We start from the raw sequence: 21,083 nt of genomic DNA, 5'->3' as shown, positions 1-21,083 counted from the left end.
GATCTGAGTTCGGATAAAGGTTAAACATATTTCTATTAGCCTTCGTTTGAATGGGACGGCCATTCTCATAATCGTACATCCTCGCTCTCTTACCACAGAGGTGGCTGTAAGGCAGTTAGCCCTGACTGTCCCCAGTGGAGTTCCCTTGTGTCAATGCATTGAAACCCGTCAACACGCTATAGGATGCTGCCAAACAGAAGCCTTTATCCTCAGTTGACTTTCTCCTGGATTATTCAATTTAAAAAAAAACAAGTGTGTCATCACAAACCCATCGATTATGATTATTGAGCAGAAATGTCTCTTGTGTTCCATAACCCATTATACTACAGCATACACGGCCTTTTGTGGTTGCTTGGCTGTTAAGATTGACTGTGCACTGCAATGAAAAAATACAATGTTGCATATTCGCCACAACAACAAAAAAAATGGTGCTTAGGTCAGCTTTTTGATGAAGACGAAGCACATCTACTGCTTGTTGCCTTATCAATACTTTCTGTTTCGACTACCTTTTAGACCTGACACAAGTGGACAGACACGGTCCTGGCTGCTGTCTCAGTGGTGAATGGACTGTGGATGGAGATTACGCTCCTTTTCTCTTCTATAGAAATGTTTAAAGCAAAAAGGGAAGAACAATTTTCCTGCCCACAGTCTGAACAAATTGCCCTCCCTGTCGATGCTAGTGTTGCAAACACTCACACATATAGGGTCTTTCTATGGTAATGGAGCAATCTATTTTTTTTTTCTTTTTTGGATCGACATTACTATAGTTGAGAAAGTGAGCAATCGGCTGTCTCCTTGGAGAAGAACTGCGATAGTGAAGTGTCTCAACTGTGGAAGCACTCTCTCTTGGAACACTGTTTTATTATAGTTATTTTTGGCTCTTTTGACTTAGCGTAGTCCACTTTTCACACAGTAAAAGTAGTCCTAACGGCTCTTGGGATTGATTATGATGCGATATATAGAAATTGAAAGTGGGCAAATTCCAACTTGGAAGCAAATTGACTACACTAAAAGCTTCATTTCTTTTAAAAGATTTATCACAGCTGAATGGGCTATAAGGTTTAGCAGACAGATAAAAACAGATCATGCTGTAACCCTGGAGGAAAAAAATATAATGTGACAAAGACCTCGCATCAAAGAAATTATTCATCTAACACATTATTTTACAATAATAAAATATAATATAATATATATATATTATATAATATAATAATTATACAAAGGAAAGGATATGCTATGTGGAATTGTGTAGATTATTACATTGCTACACGTGCACTTCAAAGATATTCAAGTCATTAAAAATTTAAGGAGCGGAGGAGGCAAGCAGACATCAGCTCAGCAGGATAAAACTTAGGGAAACGTTTTTTTGGCTTCACGCATGCGGTGGGACGCAGGTAGACAGGTTAGCAGAGAAAGATGGAGATGGAGCCATTAAGGGAGGTATTTTTTGGTATTTTCTGCAGAAAAGAGCAGATTCAAAGAATATGAATCGAAATGGAGAGAAAGACTTTTCTTTTTAATGACGAGCCAGGCAGGCTTGTTACATTGTACCCACTGCTCATATGCCGCATTTAGCTCTATGTAAGTATAAAAAGTATGTTTTAACTGTAAAAACATAGTAAAATGAACCTTTCCATTGGGGTTTTACAAGGAATATGTGTATTGTTGCTTGTACAAATGGCGTTTGGCAAATTGAGCTTTTACATTGCATGCACAGACTGGATTACAAGTTACTGGATGAGAATGAAACGTATTGAGAGGTCAACAAAGACATGACATGCATGGAGAGGGAGCTAGTACAGGCTATGTCTGTGCGATTGTGTGTATATTCGTACGTTTTGCATTGTGCATGGACTGCACTTCAATATTGGCTGATTTGTCTATCCATAGGAGTTTTCACACGAGTGAATTTAGACCTCAGTTAATCACAGAACTGCCCATTAAACGGGACTGGATCCCATTACTACATCTACCTGGGATGATTAAATTGATGGCATCATTACATGCACCGTTATTGGGATGGCTTGCTGTAGCTCTAAGGCAAATGCATATGTAACAGAAGTCACTTCATCAGGCAAATAGTTGTCAGTAGAGTCATGAGGAGAATGTTAATTCTGCTATTCTTCGGTTCTTACTTTATTTATATTTCCCCTATTTGCTAACCACTTTGTTACATATATTAAATGATGATGTATTTGTTTCTGATTGCATTGTAAAGTAAACTTCAATCTGACAATTTACAAGCAAACTCAAAGCTGCCATGTGCATCATAACACTTGCACATGTTTCTAAAGTCTGAAAAGCAGAAGCAATTAGACTTTTTAGACATTTTTCTTTCCTCCAGCCTAATTTACAAAGACAGATGGACCAGATAAAAAAAAGATTTAAATGTAAGGGCATCTTAGCAGCCTTTGTGAAATGCAGAGTATTTGGATGAAACCCATTTGTGTTTTGTTACATTCGCTGCTGTAATTACAGCAGTGATGAAGCTTTAATTTAAGGGATGATGACCCCTCCATAAACGAGGCTCCAGATCTCTCCAATTAACGTATTGGAGCACCAAAATGGCTGCATACATCAATGGGTTTCCATTACGGAGAGATGGATGAAGTAGCCAGGGGCAACTGACTGTGAGGGACTGCAAGAGGATGAGAGTGAATGAAAAAAGAAGACGGTATGGCATCGATAAAACAGTGTATATGAAAGGGACACAAAGAGACGTACGGAGAAAGGTAAAGAGGGAGAAACGGAGACAAATATGCAGAGAAATAGAGAGGCAGACAGGCAGAGATAGAAGAGAGAGAGACAGATATGACAGGAGTCAGGCCACCAGATGGTCTAATGACCACAGGAAATATTACAGCTGGCAAGCACACACCAACTTTAATGACACCAGTCATTTTAAGAGCCCTGAGAAGAGCCACTGTGCACGTCTTCCTGAGGGCGTATGCGTGTTGCACATTTGACTATCCTGTCAAGGTCGAGAAGTCCTCCTAATTATCGTATAATTACCAAAAGGCAAAGTCTGGCGACATTGAACCTTACTTTGTGTGGTGAGAAAGCTGTGGGTTAGGCTTTGGGCAAGGCTGTGTGCGCAATTTAGGTCAACGTTGACTTGCCAATTCGTGCCACTGCCTTGACACTGCTGACCTTTTTGAGGGAACAGAAAGCCAGAGATGAAGCTATCGTAGTGTATTATCTGTGTTGCACCATCCACTTTTCATAAAGCCTTCTCTGTCGTTGGGTTCCACCAAAGAGGAAGGGTTTGCAGACAGTTATGAGACTGTAAATGTAAATGCAGGCTCACCAGCCACCAAGCTGTCGTGTTATTGGGCCTTCAAAGGTGTTTTCAGTCTGAACACAAAGCAAGGTTTTAGAGGATTGAAACTGAACGCACCCGTACACTATTAGTTCCAGCTAGCATTAAGCTAACACCGGGAATATGTGTGCTCTGTGAGTTTGTTTCCATGTGGGACTTGAGCCACGCTAGAAAGGAGATGTTTGCATAAGCAGGAAAATATTTATGAGCAGTGCATAACATTAAAGGCCTCTTTGAAAGCGTACGGGTTAGTCATACATCCAACCTCAAAGTCAAACGGTTACCTCAGGTAAAATCATGGACAGGAATAACTGAATGGAAAACATATGTTTTGTGAACAATGTAAATATGTCATTTTAGATTTGTTTTGTGACAAAAGAATACTCATACACTGAAAAGTAGACATCCCCCCCACAAAGTACATGCTGGTTACATGGTACCCTGTCTTTTTAAAATGAAAATGTTTGTAAATTCTGAAGATACAGAAGTATTGTTCAAGATTTTCACAATAAAATATAGTTTACATTCCACAGCTCAACATAATACTCTACTGTCTTACTGTCGTCGAATGTAATTCCTGGACAATATAGACCAATAAATGAATAATTCCCTCACCCCTTCATTCCCACCTGTCTCGTATCTCTCCATCTAGTCTATATGAAATATTCTGTCCAGGCTCCTACAGTGAACACATAATTGGAAACCACTGAACCGTGACTCCAACATGGGGGCTTTTCTCCTATCTGTTTGGTGAAAGGGGGCTTGAAGAGGAGGAGGGGGAGAAGGGTGAGGTGGGGGTGGGGGGTAGCCTGTGAAACATCTTCATGGTCAGAATACTACACTGGTCTGAAATAGTGGTGTCCTACAATACATTAAGATAGATAAGAGGTGAGGGGGGGAGAGAGAGAGAGAGAGAGTAGCGGCAGGATGGATAAATGGATTGATAGGTGACGCATCGGGGGAGAAGGGAGAGGAGGATGGGAGGCGTCGACAGTGAGATTGAAACCAAGAGTTATGGCTCGTCTCCATTAGGTCTGTTTTCCACGGCCAGAGCGAACACTGGCACGGATCATTGTTTGGTTTCCATCGCCATTAATTAGCCAGCTTCACCGAATAACACTTGAGTTTTAAAACAACAGGATTAGTGAGACTACAGCCAAATAAAAATGACCCTAGCAGGTGGTAACACGAGCAGTACAACCATTAAAAATAATGCTTTCATTTTTCTGCGTTACAACGTGGAGCCAGTTGTGGGCCGCTTTGGCTCCTTGTGAAATGATAATTCTGCCATTAGCCAGATGGAGACTGAAATAAAACTGATACGCAATATGAGAATGAATATGCAACACGGACATGTTACAAAGTCTTGCAAAATAAAAATAAATATTTCTAGGTAAGACTGCAACAATTATTTTCATTGTTGATTAAAATTTTCATAATTCTTTTGCGATTAATCGATTTAATAATTATAGCAATAGTTTAGAAAATTTTTCTGACTATAAAAAATGTAATGTAATGTAAGCACTGTAACCAAGGGAACATTTAATATTTTGGCTTCATAACTAAATGACACTATTATCAAATTGTCTCATTGATTCACTTTCTGTCAATGGACTATCACTATAACTTCAGTGTCACTTTTACCTTTTTTAAACAGCTCAATTGTGAAACCATCTTTATGCTATTTACTTATTTTTTACCATGGTTGTTTACGTATTTGTATTTTATTACCCGTGTGTTTGCCTCCTGAATTAAATATGTTAGCCTACTTATTTTCATCTGCACAGTCCCCTTGCTGTTGTAACACTGTACATTTCCCCGCTGTGGGACGAACAAAGCATTTCTGATTTTGATTTGTTGAATTATCCACTCACACAGCTGTGTTGTGATTATGCAGGATGACTACAATTCCCTTGAGCTTTTTTTATTCTTTACCGTGTATTGTGACTTCACAATGCCTTGGCTTCCTGTGGTCATGTATAGCATTACAGTGTCATAGCGAGGCCTATATCTTACAATGGCCGCATGGAGCTGCTATGTGATTCCATAGAGTCTTTTTTACTATCCGGGCGTCCTCTACTGCTCTTTGTGGTGTCACAATGTACCTTTCTCCTGACTTAGTGTGTGCGCTGTCCACCTCCTAATATGTTGCTATGGTGTGACTTATACCTGACTTTGACCCTGTATAGCTTTATTATGTTGTCATACTGTGACTAGCTAGTTATGGTTTGTGCTGACTGCTTATTAGAAAAGGACAGAGGAGCCTTTGGGACAGTTTTTATCACCGCGCGTCCTTGGACGTTCACACGTTGTCACACATGAAGCTGCACACACACTCACTCACTCTCACATCCACACACGTACGCAGTCATATTCTCTCACACGCATGTGACACACCCACATGCACCCTATTTTTTATGAGCCCTCCCTTTCGGCTATAGCAGGAAATGAATGTCCAGCAGCTGAGGCTGTTAATTAACATTTATGGCTGGAGAGATGACCGTTGAATCGTTAGATTGGCTCTCACAGCCTTCATGTCAAAGCAACCGGGGTATAAAAATGCAATCTCTGTCCCTGACTCCCTGCCAAATTAATGATGGTGGATCATGATGTTAATTTGGGTTATAATAGTGGTCTAAACGACACTGATCCCCTTTGGGGGTACAGTATTTGTTGATTGTGTTCTGACAGCAAAGTTGGCTAAATCTGCTCTCAGAACTCTAAGTTGCTACATTTCTTTTTTTATGTCCATCCTTTTTCTAAATACAGTATGTAATTAATCAATTTTGTCATACAATACAAAATGATCTGTCACCAGCCTTTTGTCATATCTTTGATTCTGTCATAATGTTCTCGCTCTTTTTCTCTGCCTCATGTCCCTTTCATTTCCCAACTTCTTTTCATCCAGTTTTATCCCACAATGTCAAAGTATATACTTCTGCTCCCCACTACAGCCCTGCCTGCCTCCCTCTATTGAAAAATTGATTACATACAATCCATGGTGAGAGACAGTGGGTGACTAACTACACGGTTAAATCTTTGCAACAGGTACCAAACAAACAACTTGATTGATTGACAGGACATCATGACACCTTTATACTTATTTAAAGATAAAGACACATCTTGTAACACACAAACACAACATATTTTGGTTTTAACTTCCTGGATTCTAGCTCTGTTTCGATTAAAGTTACTTCCCATGTCACATATACAGTATACACAAATATGAGCAAAAACCACATACACAGACATTTAAATGAGTTCCAATCACAGCCACAAACACCTGTCTGCCAATCTCTAGTAGTGTTTTGTCCATGTCTGCTTTCCCCTGACCAAAATAAACTGTGTGTGTGTGGCCGCCATGTGTGTTGATTTGTCAGTTTGCGTGTGTGTGTGTGTGTGTGTGTGTGTGTGTGTGTTAGCAGTCTGACGGCCACAGATAAGGTGGCAGTTATCTTATCGTGCTGAGCCAACTCTACCCTAAAACCTCACAAACCTCAGGTGTCACAGCCCGCTGGCTTGTCCCCAAGCATCTCCTCATTTTCATGTCAATTTCACACCATTTCCCTGTCTCTCCGTCTCTGCCCTCCCTCCTCTCTATCTCTATCCCCCGATTTGCTCCCTCTCGCCTTTTGATAGGCAGTTAAGCCCATTTTAGGCCCAGTTTTGCTCCTCTTTCCTCCCTTCATCCCTCCCATTTTCTCCTTTCTTGCTCTTTAGATCTTTCTTGGTATTCATCCACTGGCCTTGCCATCAATCTCTCCCATCTTTTGCCAACTTTGAAAGCATTTGCTATCCTGCTCATTCCCTCTTAGCCCACATCTGACACATCTTTTCTTATCTCCATTTCTTGTTTTCGTCTTATCGCTGACCTCTCTCTCAGTCCCACATAGTCCACAGTGGGTGACAATTCACTTTGACGTTGCCAGACCACCTCACTAATTCTCAATGTCGTTCCCACTTCCTCTATTCCTCTTTCTAATCCTTTCTAACCACACCTTCATCCAGTTATTTATTCACAGCATAGTGGAGATGACAGCCTTCTTCTTTTATCATCCTGCCAGTTATTTTATCGGTCACTCTTTAGCCTGCCAAGCTCACCCTCAGTCCTTCCCCTTAGCCTTGTAAGACCACCTTAAATCATATGAGCTCAGTCTTTGGAAGGAGATGGTCTCAAAAATGATTCACTGACGATCCCCTGAGGCAGACGGCTGAAATCTGAGCCAATCGGTGAGCTGTTGGCAGTGGTTTAGATGGTGACGACACCAAGCGGCGCCATATTTGGTGTTGATTTATGTCTCTCAACTGCCAACTTTTAAGAGCAAGTTCTTGAACTGTGCATCCTAGTTTTAAAATTGTATTGATGCAACAGGGCATTTGTGTCACCTCAATAACAAATCGCCATGTTTTTACAAATTGAAAACAAGAAGCAAAACCTACGAACAACCCAGCCAGTGCCGCATTATCCTAGAATCAGATACAAGAAGGGATCGTTTTGATGACTTAGCAAAGGAGACTAAAGCTGCGGTTGAAAGGTTTTTCCTCAGGAAGCTTCCTAATTGAGTGGAATGACGCAGAAGTATCTTAAGTGGCAGCCATGATAAGAGCTGGTTGAATTTTTTAAATGCGAAGGAAAGGTATTTCAATGCTTTTCTTTCGTATCTCATCGAGCATAGTGTACACTGAACCATCCTTTTACCAAAGAAAGGAGATAATGTCGTCCAACAATTCCTTACGGCAGCAACATCAATAACTTCCACCACCGCAAAATTCTGCAGCCTTGTTTTAGGGCAGTTGGATTCTCTCAGCGCTCAAGAATTCTCCTTCACATCTTTCCGTTACCCCACGGAGTTCTCCATCGAGGTCAAAGAAAAAAGGTTAGGAAAAGACATAAGGCGTAATTGTTTTGACTATTGGACCACAGCCCAATTCACAATGGACATTAAGGCTGATCTAATCACCTGCATTTATAGGCTCATTACCGATACCCCTGACCCAAGCAAATGTCTGGCTACTTGCCAGACTACAATGAGCAAAGTGAAATGTGTTGGCTTGCATTTCAAAACTACCTTTCTCATTGTCTTTCCTTTTTTTTGCCAGGTTTTTAGCTTTTTCATTCATTTTTCATTTTTTTGTTACTGGTAAGTTTAATATAAAATAGTTCTTCAACTTTTCAGCCCCGGTTTATGGCGTTTAGTTATTTTTAAATTTCCGATTTCTTCTGTAAATCGCTGGCAGTGTGAACTCCCTTTCTCATTTCTTACCATTAACTTCCATTTCAAGCCCAACCGTCTTCGTCCAAGGGTCTCAGTCTCCCACCGTGTTTCATCTCTCACTCTCAAGACAAAACCACATTTAGCCCTTCGGCGCTCTCCCAGTACCTCTCCCTTCTCTATCTTCACTTCCCACCAAATATGACCATCTTTGTCAAACTGTCAGCTACCCTGCCTCTTTTAACTATTAAATAAAGCCTTTCAATTCATTTCACCTTCTATCACTCCTCCCTTTCCTCCTGCTGCCCTTGCATTCCCATCTCAAACCAAATCAGACAGTTGTCAGTCTGCCAGAGGAGAGAACACTATCTACATATTCTCTTTTTCTCTGCCTCCATTCTTTCCCTCTCCATTCTTTCCTCCCCTCTGCTTTCGCTGCATTTACATCTCGCGGTGCAGAGTTGGACGCATGCAATGATGAGAGGAGTGAGTATCTCCTGAGCATCCCTCTGGGCTTTCACTCTCACTCTTTGTCCTTCTCTCTGGCTTAAGGGTCTATTATTATTTCTCTGTTTGTTATTCTGTGTTTCTCTCTATTGGCTTTTAAAAGGAATTTATTTCTTTCGATATTTTCTGCAAGAAAAAAAGCTTTCAGACTTGCCACATTGTTGTCACAAAAAAGTGGCTAATGGAAATCCCTCATCAGAATATAGCAGTCCATTGCAAAAAAAAGGTTCCATATAATCATCACATATGAGAACAAATAGTTCTCAATACCAGTCAATAATATGATTCATTTAAATGTCTGAGAAAAAGTGTATAAGAGTATAGTATATTTTATCTCCGCATGGTTCAGGATTCTGACAGAAACATGGTGTTGCAGGGTAAAATGAAATGTATAAAACGGACATGTCAAATCAAGCAATCTGATTGGTTCTTAGCCGTGGTATAGTGAGCGTATATCACGGGTAGAATTATAGTTACTTTTCACAACAAGTCAGTATCCCTCCGCGTCTGAGAAATAGCTACAACCGTTACAGCTGTTAAATTACATCCGTTAAGAAACAAACGTACAAAGCTTCACTCTGGAGGAGTGGATCGATCAGTGCCTATGTCCAGAGAAAAAAGCCCCTAAAAGACGACATGCAGAGCTAATATGTTCGCTAGCTGTTAGTGTTGTTGCATAGCAACCACCTCGCACTATGTTTTGTGCAGAAGGCAACGGAGGGACTATTTTATTTTAAACATCATTATTTAATAATAAAATTATTAACGAACCACGCCCCTTAACTGTGATATAATGACCATATACCACGGCCTGTCGTGAGCTATTGCTTAAGTATACAATGAATATTTCCAAGCAACAAGAAACGGCAGCTTCCTTGTTACTTCTCATCTGTCGAATCATCTGACATTAAATGAACTCTTTCAGATTTGGGGATGAAGTTTGGTTGGCATATTTTAAGTTTTGCTTTACTCAGGCAGATTTTTCTCAACACATTTTTCCTCCTGGCGATCAAATACTGGCGGCTCATGGTGACATCTTTGACTTACTTTCATATATATAGAATATAGAGTCATCGCGCACTGATACGTGATCACCCTGCCCCCACCCCCCCTCCTCGAGGGTCATTCTGGACAGGATCTGTAAAATTAATCTATAAACCTAAGGTAGCCACAGCAGAAACTGAGCAACAGTGACGACACGTCACCGACTGATGCAAAGAAACCAAAAAAGGGAAACATTGAAACAGATTGGGCCAGAAAATAACACAAAACTGGCTGATGAAGAACATACAATACCTCAATTAATAACAAAATAAAGATAAAAATAGACATTTGCCGTAGACAGTTTCTCATTTTAATCTTAAATATAACTTTGCCGTGTATTAAATCTTGCTGAATAACAAACATTAAGCTAGGGATTAAGTCTTGAGCTCCTCTTTGAATCCTGATGAGTTGGTTCTAACCAATTACCCCACCTATATAGGTAAGTCAACGCCTGGGGTCTCTCTTTTGCTGAAGGGATGCCACTTGAGGACACAGGTAACCAGACGAGACCGAAATTAAGGAAGCCAGAAATATTTCTTCTTTTCCCTTTACGCCACCCCTGCCCTGTAATGAGGCTTTCACAATTCTGTCACATACTCACACACACACACACACACTAAACAAGGTTATACATAACATGCCATTATTTATACAGTTGGTTTAGGGAAAGATTGCAAAGCCTCGTTAAAATGTAATTCAGTGTCTGTGTTAACTTGTTAGATAATGGGCTGTTTGGAAATGACTGTATTTTGCATTCAAGACTTGCAGGGTATGCATGATCGAACCACGACTGTCAATTCCTCTGGCAAATCCATTTAAAACTGTATGTTTGTTGTTTTTAAATCATCATATTTCTGTGTGTCCTCCAGAATAACTATCCTATACCAACTGCCTGTGCAGATTTTGTAAACGCATGAACATGTTTCATGTTACCTCTCAGCCAGCTCATTCCCGCTTTGACGAGGTAATAAGAGGCAGGTCCGTCATTGCACAGGTTGTAACACTGGAAGCCAGGGCACATGTGGCCTCAAACAAAATCAACACATTATATATATATATATCACTTTATGGTCCTTTTTATTGCATACAAAAACTAAGTAGTGTCACTTTTAAAAGCTGTTTACAATCTGATTTTCTGGCTGCATACTAGCAGCACACACTCGCACATAGACACACACACACACACACACACACACACTTTTACACGCTTCTCTCTCCTGTCTTATCTATTCCTTTCTGTGTTCATGATTGTGCATAGCTGAGCACTTTTCTCATGCTCTGCCCCTCTTCATGGTGTGAAATATGGCCGTACTAAAGCGTCTCTGTCTATTGTCTATTTGTCCTCTGTGTTTGCATTGCATTAGAGGATGACAGAGACCCCCACCCAGCACATTATAATAAACAGAGAACAGGATCCAAGATAAAGCATCTGCTGCAGTGATGTCAGATGGCAGTTATGAAGCAGATTATGAGGCTTATCGTCTGAACTCCAGTATGCTCTCTTAACCTCTGATGTACTAACATCTAATCCTCATGTGTTTTGATCTCACTGTTACATTTCCTTGCGTCATTTTTCTCTCTCTCCATTTCATTATATTTGTATTTATTCATCTTAAACTGGAGATCTGCTGTGAGCATCTTCAGCTGCTGTTGTTACTCTACAGATGCTGGTTCCACTTGAACAACCAATAGTGGCGAGGATGGGACCGATGATACACTGTATTTTTACTATCTTTAGCCAAAGCAGCTACTTTATTGAAGCGTTGCCACTTATGTCTTTCATGTTTGCCAACATTTTCCTCCCTGCTCCTTCTTAGCGTCTCTCTGCTTTGTCCTCATCACGCCACACTATTCTCTTTCATCTAATTAGACAGAAATGAGATATGCAGACAAAACTGCACTTTTCTTTTAAGTTAAAATAATAAATCGTCAATTATTCATTTAGGACTTCCTCGCTTCCATTAGATTCATGCTGTGCTGGGATGCAATGTAGTTTATTCATTTTATTGTTTGTTCTCTGCTGGTAAACTAATCGGGTCAACCTGCTGTCAGTGGGTTCACCCCTCACTATGCCGTTAGTTAAATTATCTGTGTCTCCATGCTCTTTTAGCCTTCATCTTCTCAACCTGATCCCCTTGCTTGCTAATAATATCCCCTGCTTTAACAGTACAGGCAGGGAAACAGAGCAGACTCTGTGGGGGACTCTGTGCTGGATTCTCATTGGATTTTGTGCAATGTGCAGTTCAGTGGCTCCTAGGACTCCTTTTAGCCCATTGATTTATAGCGGTAACTCTGCTAAGGGTAACCTTTTTAATTTTCTGTCTTTTTATTTTTGGTTTGTATACACCAAGTGTACAAGTTAGAAGGGCAAGTAAGAAGCTAAATGTAAATGTTTGAGAAACAAATCACATTGCAGGTATATTTCTGTACGGAAACAATTCTGTCAGACCAAAAATAAAGGTTGTACCTCAAATGTAAGGAAGATACGATGTGCTATATATATATCATGTTATAGGAAAGTGAAAGCAAAAGAAAACAGACATTATCTTTGAAAGTGAATTGGTGCTGAAGTGACGGACTAACAGAAACAGACAAATTAAAAAAAATGCAATCCCAGATTTTGGCTGTTGGCTGCGGTGAATGAATCCTTTTGCTGTAAATCCTTCATCCCTGCAAAGAAATCACAATGCCGCTAACACATCTGTTTGTAAAGTGCATTAAGCATGGCTACGGAAAACTGCCACGTCTGTTACTTATGGAGCAAGCTTAATGTGCAAAAACAGTTGGATATAGGCTAATAAAGCATAGCGTGATTAGCATTTAGTGTCGGAGTAATCGGAGCGTAGTAATCCAGTTACCAGAGTAATCCAACGGTGGACAAAAGGACACATTAACAGCTTTTCTTGTTTTGCATTTCAAATGACTGGCTCTTTAGGTTGTTTTTGTTTCAGCATAAGTTGGTCCAGGATGAAAAAGGTGGAAATGAGGGCTCTGAGTCAAAGATGGCATGACGTAGTTTAACAATTCAGCCAAACATGTAAATCATTTGGACAACGTTTTGAGTCTCTTAAATTGAAATCCTCCTACTGACGAAATTGCTTTAAGAAAAACAACAACATACAAAATGACTGTCCATAAAATAAAAAGCTGAAGAGGGGATATAAATATCTATGGACTGAAGGCGCATATTTTGCAAAACCCAGGCAAGGAGGGGCTGAGCAAACCCGTCGCCCTACAATGAAATACACTTGCGTCATGTTATTTTACACTTGTCTCCTTATCTCTACTTTTTTTTTTGTATGTATGTAAGCCCTAAAAGTAAAGCAGGCTCACAAGATTAAGTCTTAAGTGTGGGCAACGCTAGGTGAAGCCTAGAGAAAGCAAGAGAAGAAGAAAAAAAAGACTGAAATATAGCAAGAAATTCAATACAGGCGTTGTATGACTGAATATTGTTCTGTTATCGTGGCAAGCCAATATCGTGTTGAGCGATAATCTCGTCATATCGCCCGAGCAAACTCTGAAGGAACGTCGACAGAAACAACCTTACTGGGCTCCAAGAAAATGTTACACTTCACTGGCTTTGGCAATGAATTTGTAATCCTGACTCCAATGTTTCCATGTTTAAGCTTCTCTTGTTTTAGCTGCGCCTCCCCTGAATCAGGATGCACAGCCATTACTTTATACGTTGTTTTTTTTTTACCAGGATCGACTGTTCACTGAAGTGAACCCATGCTGGGCTGTTTATAGTGTTATGATTGAATATTGTTATTAAAATGAGTGATAAATATGGATTTTGGAGTTTGCCGGCTACGGGTTCGGGGTGATCTGCCGTTATCAGGTGTTTAAAAAGACACATGCTGAGTGTGTGTGGTTATCTCTTCTCTCACTGTTCGCGTTCACATCTCATTTAATTGAATCCTTCTCTCTGTAGTAGCTGCTGTATAATTAGCGCTCTCCTCTTATTCACTTTATGGTCTCTCTTTCTTTCACTCCCCACGTAAATAATTTTTTGCCTGGCCTACTAATACTGGCAAGCTCCTTATCTGGAACTGCACACAGGCTGATGGGATTTGTTTTTGCTGATTCGCTCGCTTTTGTTTTGGGTTCTTCTTTTTTTTTGTTTAGTGTCTATAGTGTTTGTGTGTTCTTAGCTGGTGTGAAATCCCATCGTGTCATCTAGAGAGCTCAAGAAGTGCTGTATTTGGGAAAGTACAGCTGGTGTCAAAGTCTGGAAGAAAGAGAAAACAAGAGAAATGGCGTGTGTGTGTGTGCGCGCACGTGTGTGTGTGTGTGTGTGTGTGTGTGTGTGTGTGTGTGTGCATGTGTGTGGAGAGAGGCGCAGAGAAAGTAAACCGAAGAGACAAAAAAGAGCAAAGATTAAGGGAGACAAGAAGAGAGGCAGATAGAGAAGGAACAAACAAGAACAGGGAGAGCGAGAGCTGTCCAACAACTGATGTTTCACATGATAGCACGTTCTGCAATGTTGCTGCACGGCAGCATCAGCACATCTCTCCACCTTCAGCTTTTCTTTTCTCTTTTCTTCCTCTTCCTCTTTCTCTCTCTCTCTCTCTCTCTCTCTCTCTCTGTCCTCCAGCCAAGCAGGCAGGGATTTTTGGAAATAAATAGCCTTTCAGCCACTGATGCCTCTAGAGAAACTGAGGGGCTGCCTTGATTCTATAAAAAAATAAGAAAAAAGCTACAAAATAGAAAACAAGCTAAATCTGTAACTGTGAAACTGAGATCAGATTTATCTGTGGTAGTAATTGTTAGGAGATATGATATCCGAAAACTATTTTTACTTTTCTATGTAGTTCAAGCAAGTTCACAAGGGAATCTCGGCCAAAGCAGGATTTCTAAGCAACGGATTGCTGCGATTATAACGGGGTTTACACAGTAAGGCTCCAACATGTGTGTGTGTATATAAAGGTCAACTATTTATACGCTTTCTGAAAACTATTGATAAAAGTCTTGCTGTAGTTAATGCAGGCAAAGTTGTCTGCTGATCATCACTTTAAGCCCAGAGCACATAATCGTTATCTCGTTGCCTCTCAACCGGAAACTTTAAACGGCCAGCAAATCATTTTCTCTTCAAAATAAATTTGTCAAATGTCTTTCTCTATGTTAAAAAAACAGAATCATAAGTTACACTAAACAACAGTTTGAGTCCGTTAAGAAGATATCATCTTGTCTGAACTTAAGCTTTGGGAATGTTAACTGCAGTATATTTATGTTTTTGTTGTAATAACTGACTGACTGACCACAGATATATTACTACTGCTGTATAGAGCATCACGCTGGTTCTCCAGGTGCATTTGAAGTCATCAACTCATTGTAAAGGTTAACTCAATTACACTGGACACTGCGTATTGAACAGTCCAATTTCAGAGCCCAACCTATGTTATTCACTTGTACCCGTTCTCTTCTATTCTCCACTATTGTGAAGTTCTTTGCAGCTTTTACGTGCGACACCAGACCACTTCATCAGCAGCGTGACGCAGCTGTGGTAACAGCCGTTTTTTCAGCACAGCAGATTTGGCTGATGTGCGTGGCACGCTAAGTTACCGTGAAGTAGAGCCATTTATTTGTGTGTGTGTGTAGTAGACGGTGTGAGAAGCATGTAATAGGCTCACCTGCCTGCACACTGATGGGCAGGTGGGGAGAATGGAAACCAGATGGAAAGACGCAGCTTTGGAGGAAGGGGAGAAACGAATGCACGGAGAAGATAAGGCTGCACTGCCTATGGGGTGCATATGTTTAGATTTCGACTTTCCTGATTAGAGATAATTGAAGGAATATCGCTGGGAGATTGATAGCCTGGAGAAGCTGGTATGGGGAGAACTTCACGAGAAGATCTCTTTACAGTATTTCTATTGGAATGGGGGTTTCTAAGATTCTCTATCAACACAGATGAGCTGATGACTGACTGCTGATTCTGTTCCCAGATCAGAATGACTTACACAAATCCTTTTCCTGCACATTTTCTGTTGATGCCTTGACTAACTCTGTTTTGTTTCTTTTGACAGGGTGAAGAGGAGGATCGTGCTGACGTTTCGTCCTGTCCAAAGTAAGTTGATGAGAAACTGTAATGTCTTTTATCCACTTGGAACACATTGCTACTCATTTGTTTTTTTCTTTTGAATTTCTATCAAGTTGCATTTAGGCTTCATCTGCTGCTTTTGTTATTTTGTGCTGAGTAAGTTTCACAAGCCGGAGGTGCGTGAAACTCATTTAATTTCTCGTATCCCTGCTCAATCATATAAGCAGTGAATCGGCATCCTCGTGTAAATGTGTTCTACCATCACGTGAACCACTTTGAAGATGATGTATTCAGTACTGAGCACTCTGTATGAGATCAAATCAACAATGGGAGCCACATGTGCGAGGAGCCTCAGCATTACTATAAATCTGTTTGGCATATGTGAAGAAGCGCGAAGATTCCCAATGAACTGCTTTTAGTCGATGTGTTTGATTTCAAAGATTGTTGTTGGAAAATTCACATGTTATACTTCAACAAGCGACCTCAGCAGCTGTTCCAAACCTCTGGCCTGCCATTATGGTGGTCTCTGCGTCTGTCAGCAATATGTCTTTGGCTATATCTAGTTGCTGTAGTGACATGCGCGTGTCAGCAGTAGGATGTGTGTGTGTGTGTGTGTGTGTGTGTGTGTGTGTGTGTGTGTGTGTGGCGGCGGGCGTTGAAAGGACTCCGTGGAGGCAGATAGAATTCCTCTGTCCAGAAATGCCAGCGACATGGCGGTCAGATAGGGAGACTTCTGAAATGCGGGCGCGCAGGAGATACACACGTCACACCCGCACATACACACACTCTCGTACAGGAAATACACAGACGGAGTGGACACACACGTAGACAGATTTCCAGATTCCATGAAGGCCACGGCCATGCGTTCATGCTGACAGCTCTGGACTATAAGGTTACATACAGGGAAGTCCATGCCTGCCGCAATGCTTTGAACACTCATGGTATGTATACACACTTTTATTAACTCACAGAGACCTGAAGCTTAACTTTAATGCCATTTAAGAAAAAATAAATACAAATACAATATGTCTGCATCCGATCTTGACACATAAATGACTGATGATATTTGCACACCAGAATCAGCAAATGCAAATTGTTGCTTACTCAGCACCTGCACCACCGACATTGGGGGGTTAAGGGCCTTGCTTCCCTTTTAGTCGATGAAAGAGGGGAGGGCATTTCTCATTTGCTTTCCACACAGCCAGATTTCCCCTCATGCCAGCTCGGGTATTTGAACCGAGGACGCAAGCCTGCAGACGCCTCAGGGTTACTGCTGACAACCAGGTGTAATGCGCCGTAATTACTCCGTGATTCTGTTGATTACTCCCCTTTTTTCGCCAGAACTGTAATTGAGTTTTAAGTTCAAAAATGTAAACTCCCCCGTCGGGACGTTTGGCTCGCAGCGAGGCATATGTCATGTCGCATAATCACGGTAAACAAAGAAGTGAGAAACACAAGACACATTAAATGAATTGGTAAGAGGGAAGACTCGGGAGAGGATGTCTCTCTGTTGCTGTGTTCACATGACGAGACGGACAAACATCGGCAGCGACATCGTCGAGTGTCTGCCGTCCATTTTGCACCTTCATGTCACCGGCTTCTGTTGAAAATGACTTGTCGCCTGTTGCTTTGCCTCTCGCACTGTGAACATAGTATCGTAGCTGGATGTTGATGGGATTAGAGATAACTGTTCCCCTTGAGGATAATTATTTAATGTTGCTTCAAACAGGGTTGTGTTGATTTTTGAGAACATCAAGGAAGGAACTTTGACCTTGTGTTTGCATTGCTCTTTAAGTCTTCTTGCATAGTTCGTCCGTGTTTGGTACTTTACCATATGCTTGAACAATGTTGGATATTAGATATAGATAATATATTAGATATCATTTTTGTATGACGTTAAGTTGTCAAGCGCTTCTGTGTAAGCAAAGTGAGAAGAATTTGCTGGCTCACAGCTGCAATGAAAGTCAGTTATCACATCTTCCTCCACATTTTTATTCTTTCATAATTTTGCTTGAGTTGTTGACGACACCGTTTGCCATAGAAACACAATTATATTGAACCTTTCAAATGTCGGGTGTAGGGTGTACGTGTGCACAAAACAGAGTCCCCAGTTTACAAGTCCAAGATCGTTGATGTTGCGTGCATTGTCGTGCACACATGAAGCCACTTTCCCTAGTAAAGTTAAGACTCTACCGCATCTGTCTTGCCTGCGACTTGCTGTGAAGTGGATGGGGTTAGCCCCAAAGTTACCATCAGCTCAGGCTCACTTAAGGTGGGATAACCTTTTAAGGTGGACCAGCTATTCTCATGTGAGTGACGAGCCGCTTCTCAGAGTTTTTGCTCAGCTTTTCTTTTTTTTTAACTGTTTAACTGATATCATTAATCTGTCAAAACTCTTACTGCCGTGTAATGCTTGATTATTAACATCCCTAAATTTGATTCGATTTTTAACTTGGCCACATTGCTAAGTGGTTTTGCAGCTCTAAAATCAACACCAACAAATAAAAGCCTCCCACTTCTTGCTGATTTATTTTTGGGCTTTTATTGCCTTTTAATGGATTTAACAGCCGTAGAGTGAAAGGGGGAGACAGAGGGAACGCTAGTCACATTCGAACCCAGACCGCTGCATTAAGGACTCAGCCTTTAATACATGGGCAGCCCACTTACCCAGGTGAGCTACCAGCGCACGCTAATGTATTCTACTGTACACAGATTTAAACCCAACTCTATGGTGCATTCAAAGAAGCCTCTGTCAAGTAATGTGCTTGTAAGATGGTCTGTAAGGATGACATGAAGATGACAACCTTTCTTTCATCTTTCTCTCGCTCTGACTACTGCAATTGGTCCCATTGGCATGCCGGTCTGCAAATTGCTTAGTAGACACCACCATGTCATCAACACGTAAAAGTGCATGCATCTCCTGCCTGTGTGTGTGTGTGTGTGTGTGTGTGTGTGTGTGTGTGTGTGTGTGTGTGTGTGTGTGTGTGTGTGTGTGTGTGTGTGTGTGTGTGTGTGTGTGTGTGTGTGTGTGTGTGTGTGTGTGTGTGTGTGTGTGTGGGGTCGTCAGTAATGTGAGTCTTTTGATCCTGCAGAGTTGCCTTGTCGCCAGAATCACCTTTAAACAAGTCAGTCTTCTTTACTTTCTGTCTCTCTCCCACAGCACACACACACACACTCTTGGTTATACTAGATCATATCGACATTGATTTATCCACAATGTACCCTCTACCGGTGCCTGATTTATTTTGCAAATGCAGTTTGTCGCAAATTGACTTTGAAATTGACTTTCAGTTTTTACAAACATGACAAGTAGTTTTGTGTGTGTGTGTGTGTGTGTGTGTGTGTCACCTAAGAGCCTGTTATGCCCTAATATTACCTGAGAGCTATTCTACATTCACTCGTTACATCAAACATGTTTTTGTTCCTTTTTGCAATATCTCATATTCTTCCATTTTCCCCACAACAGCTCTTAATAGAATCTATTAGTTATTAACAGACACAGGCAGATGCCGCTGAGATTTTAACATAACCCACTCTAGAATGGGAATGAAATGAAAGGAGGCTTCAGTGCATAGATATTTACCTCAGAGTGATTTTTAAGTTAAATTATCTCAATATAGTGTTTCAGTACGAGTACATTTATGTATTGTTTTAATTAGTGAGGATGTTTGTCCATTATCTTGGATATAACTCACATTTTTGCCAATCGCTTTACCAGCTTTATATTTCTGAAAGACAATAGTCTGCATTGTTCCATAGGCAGGGTGGACATGTTTTTACCCATGATATTCCGGACTAAGGCAACAGTTTGAGTATCACTGTCACTATCTCTGACCTGGCATTGCTGACATGGCAGCGATAAGAAAAGGGAAAATTCAACACCAGTGTTTTTCTGACTGTGCACACAAGGCATCATTTTATCCTCTCTCGCTGCAGGACTCCAGTCTATGTTGACAGTCCATGTGTAGCTATGTACATTGACAAGGCAATATTAGGATCAGCGCCAGTTGCCGTTTCTGTGACCTAGAATTGCTGTCAAGTGATAACCCAAGGAATTGTATTAACCCAGCTGTGTCCAGATCATCCTGACAAGACATTCTTTTCTGTTGCTGCCGTCCGACAGCTCTGAAGACATTTAGACTCTCTAGTCTGCTCTGTAAGATACCATTACCAGGGAATAGTAAGAGAAGGAATAGAATTAAGGCTGGCGATATCGACGATACATGTTGACAAGGCACGAGTGAGCGTTGCGCTGGCCTTCCCCGGCCTCGTGTTTCTGACGACACGCTGGATGCTTGGTGACAAGCTGCTTGCTATTCCGCACCCTTGTTAGCATGGCTAGGGTCACATTGACATCTGCAGTCTGGGGAAACTTGAGCCTATCTTTCCAGCAAACATTGTGAGGGTGTGCATGTGTGCCCATTGATAGGGATTAGCAAAGATGTGTGAGCCCGACTCCCTGGGATGGCCCCGGTTGCTGCTGGAGGTCAATGCATGTGCACTCTAATGTCTGTGTGTGTGTGTGTGTGTGTGTGTGTGCGCACGCGCTTGCCAGTCGGTGGGGGGTTAGGCCAGGATTGCAATGACAATGGAGAGGAATTTAAATGAGTGAAAAAAGGGGGATCAGGGACGTTTGCAAGGAGGATGGAAGAGGCTTTGGCACCATTGTTATTCTTCCTCTTTGTCATTCTGCCTCTATCTCTCTATTACAAATCCTTCACTCTCTGTGTCTCTGTCTTGGCTGCTACATTTGTCACTCAAATCACTCGCGTCTCTCTTGATTTTATCCCAGCCAACCCTGATCTCTATTTTCTCCCTGTGTGTCCTTCCCATCTCGTTACTTTATTTATTTTTTCTTCTTCTCCTTTCTTGCTCTCTGCTGGAAGTCCTGAACAAGTTTTGTTTTTCCTTATTCAGGTTGTAGAACACTGATAATTTGCCAGGGTTTCACCAGATACTTAAT

General features: G+C 41.2%; 1 protein-coding gene across 3 annotated transcripts in view; it reads left to right on the top strand.

Moving 5' to 3' along the window:
• cntfr (ciliary neurotrophic factor receptor) overlaps positions 1–21,083 on the top strand; it is a 222,564-nt gene that overhangs the window by 28,658 nt on the left and 172,823 nt on the right. For all 3 annotated transcript variants that reach the window (XM_029445313.1, XM_029445312.1, XM_029445315.1), the window contains exon 2: positions 16,107–16,147. The gene's annotated coding sequence lies outside the window, so the exon portion shown is untranslated. The remainder of the gene's footprint in view (positions 1–16,106; positions 16,148–21,083) is intronic.

This window comes from Cottoperca gobio, chromosome 12 (assembly GCF_900634415.1).
Source record: "Cottoperca gobio chromosome 12, fCotGob3.1, whole genome shotgun sequence".
NCBI lineage: Eukaryota > Metazoa > Chordata > Actinopteri > Perciformes > Bovichtidae > Cottoperca > Cottoperca gobio.
Note: the sequence above shows the minus strand (reverse complement) of the source record. Positions and strands in the feature narration are given on the sequence as shown.